This window comes from Balaenoptera borealis (assembly GCF_965194805.1).
Source record: "Balaenoptera borealis genome assembly, chromosome: 3".
Taxonomy (NCBI): Eukaryota; Metazoa; Chordata; class Mammalia; order Artiodactyla; family Balaenopteridae; genus Balaenoptera; species Balaenoptera borealis.
In genome coordinates, this window is record NC_138866.1 from 58,365,883 (window position 1) to 58,383,403 (window position 17,521).

The window sequence follows — 17,521 nt, forward strand, 5'->3', positions numbered from 1 at the left end:
CTGCCCAAGCCCCAGGACCAACCTCATCCACCAGGGGGCAGACACCAGAAGCAAGAGGAGTTATGATCCTGTACCCTGGGGAAAGGAAACCAGAAACACAGAAAGTTAGACGAAATGAGATGATGGCAGAGAAATATGTTCCAGATAAAGGAAAAATATAAAAATTCACAAAAACAACTAAGTGAAGTTGAGATAGGCAATCTACCTGAAAAATAAATTAGAGTAATAATGGTAAAGGTGATCCAAGAACTCGAAAAAAAGAATGGAGGCATAGACCAAGAAGATACAAGAAATGTTTAAAAAAGGGCTAGAAGATTTAAACAACAAACACACAGAGATGAACAATACAATAACTGAAATGAAAAATACACAAGAAGGAATCAATAGCAGAATAAATGAGACAGAAAAATGAATAAATGAGCTATAACACAGTGGTAAAAATCACTGCCATGGAACAGAATAAAGAAAAAGGAATGAAAAGAAATGAGGACAATCTCAAACTTCTGGGACAACATTAAACGTACCAACATTTCCATTATAGGAATCCCAGAAGGAGAAGAGAGAAAGGGCCTGAGAAAATATTTGAAGAGATTATAGCCAAAAACTTCCCAAACATGAGAAAGAAAACACTCACTCAAGTCCAGGAAGCACAGAGAGTCCCCTACAAGATAAACCCACAGAAGAACATGCGAATACACATATTAATTCAAACTGACAAAAATTAAAGACAGAGAAAAAATATTAAAAGCAAAAAAAACATACAAGGGAATCCCCATAAGGTTATCAGCTGATTTTTCAGCAGAAACTCTGCAGGCCAGAAGGGAGTGGCATGATATGTTTAAATTGATGAAACGAAAAAACCTACAACCAAGAATACTCCACCCAACAAGGCTCTCATTCAGAGTTGGTGGAGAAGTCAAAAGCTTTACAGACAAGGAAAAGCTAAAAGAATTCAGCACCACCAAACCAGCTTTACAACACATCCTAAAGGAGCTTCTCTAGGCAGAAAAGAAAAGGCTACAACTAGATTCAAGAAAATTCTGAATGAGAAAGCTCAGTGGTAAAGGCAAACATAAAGTAAGGTAATAAATCATCAACACATGAATATATCAAAACTGGCAACTGTGAGAACAGGAGAGTACAAGTGCAGGATATTGGAAACACATTGGAAATTAAGAGACCAGCAACTTAAAACAATCTTATATATACATATAGACTTCTATAGCAAAACCTCATGGGAACCACAAACTAAAAATCTGCAGTAGATACACACACAAAAAAAGAAAAAGGAATCCAAACACAACACTAAAGATGGTCATCAAATCACAAGAGAAGAGAACAAAAGATGAAGGAAAGACATAAGACCTACAAAAACAAATTCAAAACAATTAACAAAATGGCAATAAGAACAGACATATTGATAATTACCGTAAGTGTAAACAGATTAAATGCTCCAATCAAAAGACACAGACTGGCTGAATGGATACAAAAACAAGACCTATATATATGCTGTCTACAAGAGACCCACATCAGATGTAGGGACATATACAGACTGAAAGTGAGGGGATGGAAAAAATATGCCATGCAAAGAGAAATCAAAAGAAAGCTGGAGTAGCAATACTCACATCAGACAAAAGAGACTGTAAAATAAAGACTGTTACAAGAGACAAGGAAGGACACTACATAATGATCAAGGGATCAATCCAAGAAGATATAACAATTGTAAATATATATGCACCCAACATAGGAGCACCTCAACAAATAAGGCAAATACTAACAGCCAGAAAAGGAGAAATTGACAGTAACACAATAATAATGGGGAACTTTAACATCCCACTTTCATCAATGGACAGATCATCCAGAAAGAAAATCAATAAGGAATCACAGGCCTAAAAGACACATTAGACCAGATGGACTTAATTGATATTTATAAAACATTCCACCCAAAAGCAGCAGAATACACTTTCTTCCCAAGTGTACATGGAAAATTCCCCAGGATAGATCACATCTTGGGCCACAAATCAAGCCTCAGTAAATTTTAAAAAATTGAAATCGTATCAGGCATCTTTGCTGAGCACAATGCTATGTGATTAGAAATCATTTACAGGGAAAAAAAAAACGTAAAAAACACAAACACATGGAGACAAACAATATGTTACTAAGCAAGCATTGGATCACTGAAGAAATCAAAGGGGAAACCAAAAAATACCTAGAGACGAATGACAATGAAAACATAACAGTCCAAAACCAATGTGTTGCAGGAAAAACAGTTGTAAGAGGGAAATTTATAGCAATACAATCTTACCTCAGGAAACAAGAAAAATCTCAAATAAACAAACTAACCTTACACCTAAAGCAACTAGAGAAAGAAGAACAAACAAAACCCAAAGTTAGAGAAGGAAAGAAATCATAAAAATCAGAGCAGAAATAAATGAAATAGAAATGAAGAAAACAATAGAAAAGATCAATGAAACTAAAAGCTGTTCTTTGAAAAGATAAACAAAATTGATAAAACTTTAGTCAGACTCATCAAGAAAAAAAGGGAGAGGACTCAAATCAATAAAATGAGAAATGAAAAAGGAGAAGTTACAACTGACACTACAGAAATACAAAGGACCATAAAAGACTACTACAAGCAACTATACACCAGTAAACTGGACAACCTAGATGAAATGGACAAATTCTTTTAAAGGTACACCCTTCCAAGACTGAACCAGGAAGAAATAGCAAATATGAACAGGCCAATCACAAGTACTGAAATTCAAAGAGTCATTTAAAAAAATTCCGACAAATAAAAGTCCAGGACCAGATGGCTTCACAGGCGAATTCTATCAAACATTTAGAGAAGAGTTAACACTTATCCTTCTGAAACTATTTCAAAAAATTACAGAGGAAGGAACACTTCCAAATTCATTCTATGAGACCACTGTCACCCTGATATCAAAACCAGAAAAAAATAACACAAAAAAGAAAATTACAGGTCAATATCATTGATGAACATAGATGCAAAAGTCCTAAACAAAATACTACCAAACTGAATCCAACAACACATTAAAAGAATCATACACCATGACCAAGTGGGATTTATCCCAGGAATGCAAGTATTTTTTAATATCCACAAATCAATCAGTATGATACAGCACATCAGCAAATTGAAGAATAAAAAGCTTATGATCATCTCAACAGATGCAGAAAAGCTTTTTACAAAACTCAACATTTATGAAAAAAAACTCTCCAGAAAGTGGGCATAGAGGGAACATACCTCAGGCCACATACAACAAACCCACAGCAAACATCATTCTCAATGGTGAAAAACTGAAAGCATTTCCTGTAAGATCAGGAGTGAGACAAGGATGCCCACTCTCACCATTATTATTCAACATAGTTTTAAAAAACCAGAACAAAGCATAGTTTTGGAAGTCCTAGCCAAAGCAATAAGAGAACAAAAAGAAAGAAAAAGAATCCAAACTGGAAAAGAGGAAGTAAAACTGTCACTGTTTGCAGATGACATGATACTATAATAGAGAATCCTAAAGATGTTACCAGAAAACTACTAGGATTGATCAATGAATTCAGTAAAGTTTCAGGATACAAGATTAATACACAGAAATCTCTTGCATTCCAGTACAATAACAACAAAAAGTCAAAAAGAGAAATTAAGGAAACAATCCCATTTACCATTACAACAAAAAGAATAAAATACCTAGGAATAAATCTACCTAAGGAGGCAAAAGACCTGTAGTCAGAAAATTATAAGATACTGATGAAAGAAATAATAGATGACACAAACAGATGGAGAGATATACTACGTTCTTGGATTGGACAAATCAATATTGTGAAAAGGACTCTACTTCCCAAAGCAATCTGCAGATTAATGCAATCCGTATGAAATGACCAATTGCATTTTTCACAGAAGTTGAACAAAATGATTTTACACTTTGTATGAAAACACAAAGTACCGCAAATAGCCAAAGCAATCCTGAGAAAGATGAACAGAGCTGGAGGAACCACGCTCCCAGATTTCAGACTGTACTACAAAGCTACAGTCATATTAAAGCAGTATGGTACTGGCACAAAAGCAGAAATATAGATCAATGGAACAGCATAGAAAACCCAGAAATAAACCCATGCACCTATGGTCAATTAATCTATGGCAAAGGAGGCAAGACTATACAATGGAGAAAAGACAGTCTTTTCAATAAGTCGTGCTGGGAAAACTGGACAGCTACATATGAAAGAATGAAATTAGAACACTCCCGAACACCAAACACGAAAATAAACTCAAAATGGATCAACAACCTAAATGTAAATTCATACACTGTAAAACTCTTAGAGGAAAACATAGGCAGAACTCTTTTTGACGTAAATCACAGCAAGATGTTTTATGATCCACCTCCTACAGTAATGAAAGTAAAAACAAAAATAAACAAATGGGACCTAATTAAACTTACAAGCTTTTGCATAGCAAAGGAAACCATTAACAATATGAAAACATAACCCACAGAATGAGAGAAAAATTTGCAAATGAAGCAACTGACAAGGGATTAATTTCCAAAATATACAAACAGTTCAGGCAGCTCTATGTCAAAAAAAGACAACCCAATCAAAAAATGGGCAGAAGCTCTAAATAGACATTTCTCCAGAGAAGACATACAGATGGCCAAAAAGCCCATGAAAAAATGCTCAACATCACTAATTATCAGAGAAATGCAAGTCAAAACTACATGAAGTATCACGTCACACCAGTCAGAATGGCCATTATCAACAAAATCTACAAACAATAAATGCTGGAGAGGGTGTGGAGAAAAGGGACCCTCTTACACTGTTGGTGGGAATGTAAATTGGTACAACCACTATGGAGAACAGAATGGATGTTCCTTAAAAAACTAAAAATAGAACTCCCATATGACGCAGCAATCCCACTCCTGGGCATATATCCAGAGAAAATCATAATTCGAAAAGATACATGCACCCCAATGTTCATTGCAGCACTATTTACAATAGCCAGGACACGGAAGCAACCTAAATGTCCATCAACAGAGGAATGGATAAAGAAGATGTGGTACACATATACAACAGAATATTACTCAGATATATAAAAGAATGAAATAATGCCACTTGCAGTAACATGGATGGACCTAGAGATTATTATACTAAGTGAAGTGAGTCAGATAGAGAAAGTCAAATATCATATGATATCACTCATGTGGAATCTGATTTTTTTAAATGATACAAATGAACTTATTTACAAAACAGAAACAACCTCACAGATATTGAAAACAAACTTATGGTTACCAAAGGGGATACATCATGGGGAGGGATAAATCGGGAGCTTGGGATTAACATACACACACTACTATATATAAAATAGATAACCAACAAGGACCTACTGTATAGCACAGGGAACTCAATATTCTGTAATAACCTATATGGGAAAAGAATCTGAAACAGAAAAAATATATGTGTATGTATTACTGATTCACTTTGCTGTACACCTGAAACTAACACAAAATTGTAAATCGAGTATACTCCAATAAAATTTTTTTTAAAACACCTTTCAGCATTTTTCCTACACCTGTAACAGCCCTTTTGGATATCTGATTGTTAAGGATACAGATGTCCTTAGTTTAATCAAATATAGAGCTTGCATTTCTTTTTCTTGTGCATTTTTGCTTGCTTGTTTCTAAAAAAAGAGAAGACATTATAAAACCCTGTATCTGTAAGCTCACGTTATTCAGGAGTGGCCTCAAACATAGTTTAGTATGATCTATAAAAGCACTAAACCAAGTTGTCCATATCTGAGCATTTGTGTTTAGTTTAATTACCCGCTTCCATACCTAAGAAAACTTTAAGTAATAGAGTACTTTATATAGTAATGTTTTTACTAACCTTAGTCTATGACTCCACAATAAACAAGCTTTTATAAGAATTCTGTAAGAATTCAAAGGTCAGTATGTCAACAGTAACCCTTAGAGAACCCTCTTGTTCAGTGCAGCACAGTACATCCTGGCTAAGAATATTAATGAGTAATCCCCATGAATTCAGTGGTTACTACATACCAAACATTAGGCTACCTACTAATGTTCACAGCTTTGTTTAAAATTGCCATGTGAAGTTATTATTATTATTATCACTTTATAAGAGTAGGAAATCAAGGATCAGAGTTTTCTAGCAATGTTATCAAGACCAGGTAGAAAGCAAGTGGCCTAGCCAGAATTAGATCTCTGCTATCTTCCAAAGCCTGTAATCCCTATCACTTCGTCTATGGAATATCCAAATACATTTTAACCATTTTCAAAGTTACTTCCATTATTCCAGTTTTGTGGAATCATAATATATAGACTCAGGACACATAGTAGATTTCTGGGGGACTTAATCTCATAATATTAGTTTCACTAAATAGTTATTCAGTGTAAAATTTATGGCCTGCAATGATGAGCTCAACATTTCCCAAAGTGCCCTAATCCAACTTTGAGAAATTTGTATATTTTTTTCCTTAGAGTAAACTAAAATCTATCATCCTGTGTTTCCCACACAGTGGTTTATTTTTAATCTTAGTGTCTATAATGGGAAAAGACTGCACACATGTGCATACACACATACACACACACAAACACACACATACAGGTAATATATGTAAGCAAGAATTTCTTTCCTCTAGTTTGAACATTTCTAGTTCCTTCAAATATTCCTCATATATGTGGTAACCATATAACTTACTATATGGGGAAACTTTTGAGAATGAAAGGGGACATTAACCAGCCAGTACATTGGGAAGACAGGAGCAAATTGAGACAGTCCTAGACACACTCATATGTCCTACCTATGTATATATGTAGTGGGTTTGGGGAATTTTTGGTGTTACAGGCCACAAACTCAGGTGTACAAATGTACAAACTGATTTGCAATTTAGGTAATAAAGAACTCTTACCTATAATATACAAAGAACTCCTAATAATTGACAACAACAGAAAAAGTATAAAATGCTATGAATTGGTAATTCACAGAAAAAATACACCAAATGATAAGATAAATTTAAAAATTCTCAAAATTTTCTAGTAGTCAGGAAGTACACAATAAAATAGTTATGAGCAGCCATTTTACACCCACCAAAATAATGAAAGTTATATAAGAATGATAATTGTTGTTGGCATGAATGTAAGACACTCCACTTTATGAGTGAAAATATACATCATTACCACTAAAAAATAAATCTAGCAACATCTATTAAAATTACTTTATACATAATTATCAATCATGCTTTTAGTATTCTATACCATAGAACTGTCAGTATCTTAAAATATACACACAAGAATAGTTATCACGGAATTGTTTGTAGTTGTACATACATAGAAACAAAGTGATTTCACTTCACTTAAGAGAATGGCTAAGTAAATTATGATAGATTCACACTATGTAATATAAGGCTATTAAAAAATATATTTACAAAAGTTGTTCTGGTGTACTTTCCACAAGGTATTGTTGATTAAGGTGGGTCTAGAGGAATATTTATTCCTTTATATTGAGGATCTGGTGACTCTACAGAGGTAACAGCTGAAAAATCAACATCAGGATAACCCAGACATACATACTGCAGAGTTCTGTTTCTGGATATAAAGGGGTGAAGAAGAACTTTATCTCTGTGGTAACACCAAGAAAAATCTAGAAAACATGAAAACCATACTCATCTCTAGGATTATCAAAGAGTGGTAGATGCGAGAAAGCCTTGATAAACTGATCTCCATAGAGGTCTCCATCAGCAGCTTCCTTCAACAGCTTCTGGGAAAACACTAGGTCTGGGTTTAGACAGACCTACCAGAGATCCAGTGACTCTACCCATGGGGGAAGAAGTCTGGCAAGATACTGGCAACTGTTGAGCAGGCAGAAATGACTGGAGTCTGAGAAACCCCAAATACAGCAAAAATTTTCTTGGTATAATAATCGTCCTGATCTCACTCTTTCCCAATTTTGCTGAGATAAAGACAGTGCAGTCAAGAGTGAAAAACAGAAATAACTTACAGTTTCAGAAATAACTTATTTGAAAAGCTCTATCAGCCATTCTAATAGTAGCTGGAGCCAGTAAATACAAAGGGGATACCTCTATCTACCTCTCTCCTGATTCCTCATTTGAATTCTGATAAAACAAAGAAAGCAGCTTCTCCACATTAATGTCAGTGGCAGCAGCCACAGATTGGATGTTTGGGGTTGGGCTAAATAGAAATGAGCTTAATCATAAAGCTATAACTCAGTTAATATAAGTTATTCAACAGTTGGTAAAATTTGAATGATCACTTTCTCATTTTAGCTACCAGACACAGAAAAGCTTGCATTCTCTGAGAAAACAAAACAGTAATGTATCCCAATATCCCTGGCTCTTCTACATGAAGTGGCTGGCATGCAACAAAAGAATATCAAGAAAAAAGCTGGACCCTACAATCAAGAAAAAAGCTTAAAAGAATCCAGTTTACAGATAACCTAGATATTGTAATAGTAAACATGAACTTTAAAATAACTATCCCCTTAAATAAGTACTAGGGATTAAAAAAAAAAAATTCCTTTTTTTCCCTTGTGTCTTTTAAATTTATCTCTCCTGATTACAAAATTAGCAAACACAAATCTATTTTAGAGAGGAGCAAAAAATGTAAAGGAACAGAGAAATACTTGGTTTGTATGCAGTTACGCAGACTTAGCTATTATTTTGTCACATTATATTTCAACAGTACCATCAGTAATCCTGCTGAAACGAGCATAAATGGGTTTATAGAAACATATTTTATATGTATAAAATTTCTGGAAAATATAAGTAAATTACTATTTATACTGCTCATTTAAAAAATAAAAAATAAAAGAAATAAAATCACTATACCTTAAAGAAGATGTGGTGCACATATAGAATGACATACTACTCAGCCATAAAAAAGAATGAAATAATGCCATTTGCAGCAGCATGGATGGACCTAGAAATTATCATAATAAGTGAAGTAAGTCAGAAAATATGACACAAATGAACTTATCTATGAAACAGAAACAGACTCACAGACATAGAATTGTGGTTGCCAAGGAGGAGGGAGGGTGAGGGAGGGATGGGCAGGGAGTTTGGGATTAGCAAATGCAAACTATTATATATAGAATGGATAAACAACAAGGTCCTACTGTGTAGCACAGGGAACTATATTCAATATTCTGTGATAAACCATAATAGAAAAGAATGTATACATATATAAACTGAATCACTTTGCTGTACAGCAGAAATTAATACATTATAAATCAACTACACTTCAATAAAATAAATTTAAAAAAATAACTATCCTTCATAAGTACAAAGATTTATAGGACAGATATAAAATATGGATTAACAGATCTCAGCAGAGAAAAGAAAACTACTAAAGTATAGAATTCTAGAATCTGCAATACAAAATGGGCCTAACACTCAAACACTAGAATTAAATTCATTGCAGAAGAAATGATCAGTGAATTTAAAGACAGGTTGATAGGGCTTCCCTGGTGGCACAGTGGTTGAGAATCTGCCTGCTAATGCAGAGGACACGGGTTCGAGCCCTGGTCTGGGAAGATCCTACATGCCACGGAGCAACTAGGCCCGTGAGCCACAACTACTGAGCCTGCGCGTCTGGAGCCTGTGCTCCGCAACAAGAGAGGCCGCGACAGTGAGAGGCCCGCGCACCGCGATGAAGGGTGGCCCCCGCTTGCCGCAACTAGAGAAAGCCCTCGCACAGAAACGAAGACCCAACATAGCAATCAATCAATAAATAAATCTTTAAAAAATAAAATAAAATAAAGACAGGTTGATAAAGTTTACGCCAAAGGAATTAGGAAAAAATATGTAAAAACAACTGATCAGAATGATAATTACCTGTGGGAAGATTTCAGACAATCTAAAATATGTGTAATTAGAAAATATATAATGGCTAAGTAGAGTTTATGCAGGAATTCAAGGTTATATTAACATTCAAAAATCAATGAATGTAATTCATTAAAAAGAATAAAGGAGATAAGTCATATGGTTATCTTAACAGGCCAAAAAAAAAAAAGTATTAGATAAAATCTAACACTCATTAATGATTAAAAAACCTCTCAGTATCTAGAAATAGAAGAAAATGCCTTCAATCTGAAAAAGAAAAAATATCTGTGGAAAACTTTCAGCTAACATCAGATTTATTGATGAAATATTAGACATGCCTCACCACCACTAAGATTGGGAAGAAGGAAAGGCTCTGAATTTTTCACCATTTTTATTCAACACTGTATTTTGGGATGGCAGTCTTAGTACATCTAAGGAAAAAGGGAGTGAGAGAGAAGGAGGGAGAAAGAAAAAAGTAACCTCTTTTTTCATTGACAGTAAAACATCCTAGATGTAATAGGTGAATTCAGCAAGGTCTTGGGATTCAGGATCAATATAAAAATCAATTATATTCTACAAAGTGGCAGCAAACAATTGGAAAATAAAATTTAAAAATCAATGGCATTCACAATATCATAAAAAATAAAACACCTAGGGATATATGTAATGAAAGCCGAGCAAGACCTCTACTCTGAAAACTACAAAACTTTGAGAGAAGTTTGAGCGGGCCCATATAAATATTGTAAAGACATCAATTTTCTCCAAATTAATCAAAGATAGAATACAATTTCAATCAATATCCTAACAGGCTTTCCTGTGATTACTGACAAACTAATACTAAAATATATATGGAAATGCAAAGGATCTATATAGAAGAGTCAAACATTATTGAAAAAGAAAATTTGAGGATTTATACTTCTTGACTTCAAGATTTACCATAAAGCTACTGTAACCAAGTCTATGGTGTGGGCATAATAAAATAGACAAGTAGATCAATGGAACAAAAGAGATTCCAGAAATAGCTCTACATAATTACAATCAAAAAATTTTTGACAGGCAACAAAGTAATTCACCGGGGAAAGAAAAACCTTTTCAGCAAGTGGTGTATTTAAGCAATGGAATAACGAATAGGGGACAAAATAAGTATTCACCCCTTCACACATCAGGCACAAAAACTGATTTGAGATGGATCAAAAACCTAAACATGGAATCTACAATTACAAAACATCTAAAATAAATCAGAAGAGAGTTATAGTTGAGCAAGATCATGAATTATGAATGAGTTTATCAGCCATAGTGAGGAAACAAAGATCCAAATTAGAGAAAAATAATCCATGCAAAGATATGAAAAATGTATATTCATTGTTTGCTCTAGGAATGATGAGTAATCTAGTGTCCTTTCCTTATTAAGCACTGTCCTGTGCAAGTTGTTTTGCTAAGTGCAAAGGGTAAAAAATACCATGCAGTCCTTTTGTATCAGGAACTCCCATTATGAAGGGAGGAAAAGATATGAGGGGAATGATACATAATTCAATGAAATAAATTCTATTAAAGTTAACTACAATTTTTATGAAAACAGTGAGAACATAGCAATTAATACCATATCAATTTCTTGCAAGTTTGTGAAGATTTTGTAAGGTGAACAGGTTGAGTCTGGTGGCAGGGAAGATCACTCCATTCAGAAGAAATTAGTTGACCCTTGAACAGCACGGGTTTGAACTGCACAGGTCCACAATGCATGACTTTTTTTCAGTAAATATACAGTTGGACCTCAATATCCACGTATGCCAAACCAGCAGATATGGAGGGTCAACTGTATTCATTGCACTATGGCCATTTTATATAAAGGACTTGAGCATACATGGATTTCGGTATACAGTGTGGCTCCAGGAACCAATCCCCTGTGAATGCTGAAGGACACCTGCACAGGTGAAAAGCAAATACCTGAACAAGAGTGTGGGTTTATTCATGAAACCACTGGAAATCTGCGTGGCTGCAGGAAGCAGGCTTAGGGAAGAGTAGTAGTAATTGGGAGTGGAAATGAAAGTGGGGGCAGACTGTCGATGGCAAGTATACTACACTAAGAAACAATAAGATACATTGACCACTGAGTAGTCATTTTACATATTTTCTAATATTACAAAATTCTTTAATGGGTGTTTCCTGCTTTACATATGCAGGAACAGGCTTGGGAAGTTTTGGTGCACACTATTAAGGGTGGTTATGTCTTCTTGGAGAATTAACTCTGTTACCATTATGAAATGCCCTTCTTTATCCCTAATACATTTCCTGTTCTGAAGCCTGTTTTGTCTGAAAAGAACATAGCTTCTCCAGCTCCCTTTCACTTTAGTATATCGACACCCATCCCTTTACTTCTAACCTGTGTCTTTATATTTAAAGTGAGTTTCTTGTAGATAACATATTTGGTGTTGTTTTTTTTCCACTCTGACAATCTATTTTCTAATATATTTAGAAAATTTACATTTTACTGACCTGGGTCATCTTTATTTTCTGTGAACAACTTTAACATTTCTTGCAGGGCAGGTTCAGTGGCAATAAACACCCTGTTGTTTTTGTCTCAGAAAGTCTTTAATCTCCTGCAATTTTGAAGAATAATGTCATTAAATTAGACTCCTGGATTGCTGAGTTTTTTCCTTTCAACATTTTAAATATTTTACTCCTCTCTCTTCTTGCTCACATAGTTTCTGTTGAGAAATTTGCTGTTAAACTTGTTTCTCCATAGGTAAAATGATCTTTTTTCCTTTGGCTTTTTTCAAGATGTTCTTTTAAATTGACTCACAGGTCTTGAATGTTCTGGGGAGTTTTTCTTTTTTTCTCTTTGCATTTCAGTTTGGTGACTTCTTATGGATCTATCTTCAGGCTCATTGATTCTTTCCTCATTTGTGTCCAGTCTACTGATAAACTCCTCAAAGGTATTCTTAATTTCAATTATTGTATTTTTTATTTCTAGCATTTAAAACTTCTTGCTTAGAGTTTCCATTTCTCTGTTCACATTACTTATCTTTTTTTGTTGTCTACATTTTCCATGGAAACTTATAACATTAATCATAGTTATTTAAAATTTTTACCATCTAATAATTCTAATATCTGTGTCATATCTGATTCTGGTTCTGATGATTGCTTTATCTCTTCAGACCATGTGTTTTCTTTCTTTTTAGCATGACTTTTAATTTTTTGTTGAATGATGGACATGAAGTATTGGATAATAGGAACAGAGGTAAATAGGCCTTTAGTTTGAGGATTTCTGTTAATCTGGCTAGGAGTTGGGCTATGTTTGATGTTACTGTAGGTGCCATTGGCTTGAAATTCCTCTAGTTTCCTTGTTTTTGTTTCTCCTGTTGCCTTTAGATTCCTGTAAGAACTCCTCTTTAGATAGTCTGTATTTCTCAGTTTTTTCATCTGTAATCCAAAGTTATTATACTGGAGCCCTGCTGATGCAGTGGTAAGATGTGGAAGAAGGAAAGCTTCCTATGGTCTTATAATTAAAATCAGTCTTTTCAGGGGACCTGTATCCGTGGGCCGTGTCCTTCACAAGTGTTACATAACTTCTCCCCACCTTGGTAAGACAGGAAAACTAGAGAGGGATGGAATTAGGAAAATACCTTTCCCTCAGGTGGAACAAGTGTCTGGTAGCCCTGACAGCAAGCCTTTGTTATGGAGACTGCTCTAAGCATAGTTCCCTAGGTTACTCTTCCCCTCTCCCTCCCAGAGTCACTAGGGAATCTTAATCAGATCTTCACAATGAGAACCTTGTAGGGTTCTTGGAATTAAAACACACAAAATTATAGAGTCTCCTAAGGCTGTGGTCCCTAAGTGTTTCTTACTCTCCTGCAAGTCCACACTCAGCCTCTGGCCATTTGTCTCAATTACCATTTAAGCGTCACTATCAGTTTATTTTTCCAGGGATTTCTGCTCCATCCAGGAAAGCATATCTCAGCCATGACCTTCTGGATTTGCCTGTCTCTCCATATTTCCTGGTGGTGATTTGCCCTGTGATCTCAGTTTTGTGATGGGTCCAAGAAAAGTAGTTAACTTTTGTCTAATTCAGCTATTTTCTTGTTGTAATAAGCTCTTTACATGTTGGAGTTGAAACCAGAAGTCTCCAGCTTAGGGAGTTTAAATACCCACAAAATTACCATTAAATTTATTATATTTTTCTCCAAAACCATGATATGAAACATTACTATAGAACTCTCAAAATGTTTGACTATGACAGTCACATGATAACTTATTTTTTGATTACTCTGGTAACAGAGCATGGAATAGACTGACATATTTGAAAAAAGGAAATGATAGGAAGCTGTTGGAAAAATAACCTCTGCAAGACTATGCAGTAGGCTTGACTTGAGGTAGAAACAAAGATACTGGAAATTAAGAGAGGGAGTTTAAATAAATAAAAAATATGAAGTAAAAGTAATAGGATTATTTGGTTATAGATCATGAGAAGGGAGGAATCGAAGCTAATTATGAGCATTCTCATTTGGACATGATGGTTACTTGAAGATTCTCCAAAACAAGGTAATAACATATTCTTATATAACATACATTACAGTTGTTCCAGAATATCCTCTTCGGGAAAATAACTGCTACTGAAAAATAATAAAGGTATTGAACTCATCATGCAGTTTTTCTATCAATTATTCTTTCCTGAATTACCTTTGATATGTCTTAGGTAGAGATTCTAAAATTAATTCTTTGAGCTCAGCAGTCTCGGGAATCTCATCAACGTGTCTTGACACAACCCAGCTGTCATTGCAAGTAGAGCATTTATTACATGAATCAGACAATAGCCTTTTTATTTGAGTAAATTATGAGATTAGAATCCGTGACAGAGACATATTCAAATGCTTGGTATTAAAATTATCAATAGACCTTGAGAACTGCTCTTCTTTACCTATTCTGAAGAAAAATAAATAAGTTTTTAAAACTTCCTCTTATCACCAGAAAATACACTGTTTCAGGTAGTGGCAATAAACCCTGTAGAGCCCCAGTAAGAAACGTAATAAAAAAAAAACCTTATGGCCACCACTTTCAAACTCACTGTATTAGACTTTAAAGCCTAGCAGAGTAAAGGTGGAAAAGCACAATCATTATGCTTGTGCATGCTTAACATCTTTTTTCTTTAGTTCTGGCTGGAAAGCTTGCTTTAAAATATGTAACTACTCTCAAAATCGTAAAATAATTTTAAAAAGGCCATCGTCAAAAACTTCCCTTTATCCTTACAGAAATATTTAGCACAATTGTTTTGTTTTTGATATTTTGGTTTTGTCAAAAATTGGACGAATTTTGACCATCACACTCTCACATACTCACCAGTGATTCAAAAAAGGTAATGCTTCTGCAGTTCACTAGTCCCATGCCTGGAATTATCATCAAGCACAAGATTTCCAAGTAAATTTTGATATGATGTTATAGCTCTATAACTATCACCTTCTATGAATAACTTACATATCAAAACTTAGAAAAACATGTAATGTAAAATTTAAATTTGAAAGTCAGTTTTGACCTTATAAATAGTATAAGTGAAAATTTTTCTTTGAAAACTGAGAACTGTGAGGTCTGTCATTTTACAAATTCATTGTAACTATAACCTTTTAAAAACAGCATTATTATCTAGAAGAAAAGAACTAAAGTAAAAACCAAAGTATACAATCTACTGCCTTTCACCAAAGTTCAAAAAACTGTAAACTGTAATAAAAGACAGTTTGCTCTATTTAGTGAAGCAGGAGGTTCTGGCTTATTAGAAGCGCATCTATTCTATGCTTAGAGAGTTTCTAACTATAGTTTCTAAGTGACTCTAGACAAGCCAAAAAAAAAAAAAAAGGCAAGAGCAGATGTCAAACAAACCTATCCTTATTAGAAACTAATTGCCTGTTTGGTTGCCTTTATCATATGAAACACATGGGAAATGAATATTGAGGATATGTGCATCAGCACTATAGAGTCTAAAACCAGTTTTCCAGTAGTTACTCTGAAAATCATCCAAAACCAACTGAAGACCAAAAGACCATTGCAAAATTTGATTCTAAAGGAAATTTTTTGATAAAGCTTATGAATTTGCATCATCAAATAACTTTAATGAAAGGTAGGTAGATAGGCAATCTGAAACACTAAAAACTTTAAACCTAATCTTCCTTTAACCTATTAGGTAAGTATGTTTTAATTATTTAGATATCTGAATATTTAGATATCTGATCTGATGTGAAATTTTTAAAATATGAAAACAGGCTCACATTCATTAAATTCAATTTTATAGTACACCAGAGAGGAAAGCTCTAGTCTCCCTTAGTTATTTATTCCAAAATATTTCAATGTTGACTGAATATACCCTAGCATTTTTTCACTTACTTAGCATTTATGACCTAAATTGTTTTTTTAATAGTCTTCTTATCTGTATTTATATGTGTTTTTTCCTAAATGGTAACCTCTGTAAGAGCAGTGACCACATCTTCATTTATTAATTGATTGATTCAATCATTCATCTATATAAACAAGTATTTAATAAATGTCTAATATGTACCAGGCATGGAGCTAGAAATTGTATTAACAGAATGAGCAAGAGAAAGAATGCCTGAGAGATGGGAGGGTTTATTTTACACTTAGTTGTACCCACTAATCTAATAAAATTAGAAGGAACATTTTAATGTTTATTTTTAAATCTCAAGTCCCACATACTTTAACATTTTTTCTGATATTGAATTTAAAAGAATTCCTTTTCAAATATTAATACATTAAAGAAATGGACAAAATTGATTTACAATAATTAGTATGAATTCTTACAATTGCCATAAAGACTAAAGACTAAAGTCTAGTTTGAATTTTCTGAAAATATTTTTTCTGTCCTTCTTATAACAGTAGAGATTAATTTTGAATTTTAATATTTAAGTAGAAGAGATTTGGGGTGGTCAGTAGGCCATTTATATGCCTGAATAAATTCAGATTTTATCTACTCCATTGTTGTTGTTGTCTTATTAATTATCTTATTATTTAATCTCTGGAACTACCATCTTCAAATTACAACCTATCTAATGAAAAAGGAAAAAAATGTGACTTTTTAAACAAAATTTTGGGAGAGGACTCTTCCCTTTTATATCTAGGTAAAGCAACAAAAATGACCTGGGGTAAGGTAATAGGAACTGGTTGAATAACAAGAACAAGACTGGGTCTTTTTGAGAGAAGAGCAACACAGAAACACTACTACTCAGTTGATTGATAACTATTTGGTTAATAGGATAAAATTTTTAAAAAGAACTATATACAGACTTAAAAATTTTACTATAACCTAAAACATATTAATGAGCATTCATTCATTGATTCTTTGCAGTGGGATCAAGGCCTTTTCTTTGGTTATGACTCCCTAGAGTGGGATTTTGCATTGCCTTTCTTGTACAAAAAACACTTATTCTAATTCCTCTTAGTTTATCTAATATTGGTTGCAAAGCAGTTTGAATAAAGAACACCTATGGAATATCATGAATTTTTTCCCAAAACTGTTACAATTCCCTGACCAGACTCTGATGTGTGTATGTATGTGTGTGTGTGTGTGTGTGTGTGTGTGTGTGTGTGTGATATTTATCTCTTTGGAATGATTCCAAAGGATTTGACTTAATTTCTACAGATGTAACAACTTCTTTGCATAAT

General features: G+C 34.0%; 1 long non-coding RNA gene across 1 annotated transcript; it reads left to right on the forward strand.

The window, feature by feature from the left end:
* The first annotated feature begins 3,060 nt into the window (after nucleotides 1–3,060).
* LOC309625158 lies at nucleotides 3,061–17,177 on the forward strand. The gene is made up of 2 exons (XR_014242364.1): nucleotides 3,061–9,486; nucleotides 9,803–17,177. It is a non-coding gene; the product is annotated as an uncharacterized lncRNA (long non-coding RNA).
* Nucleotides 17,178–17,521: the final 344 nt, after the last annotated feature.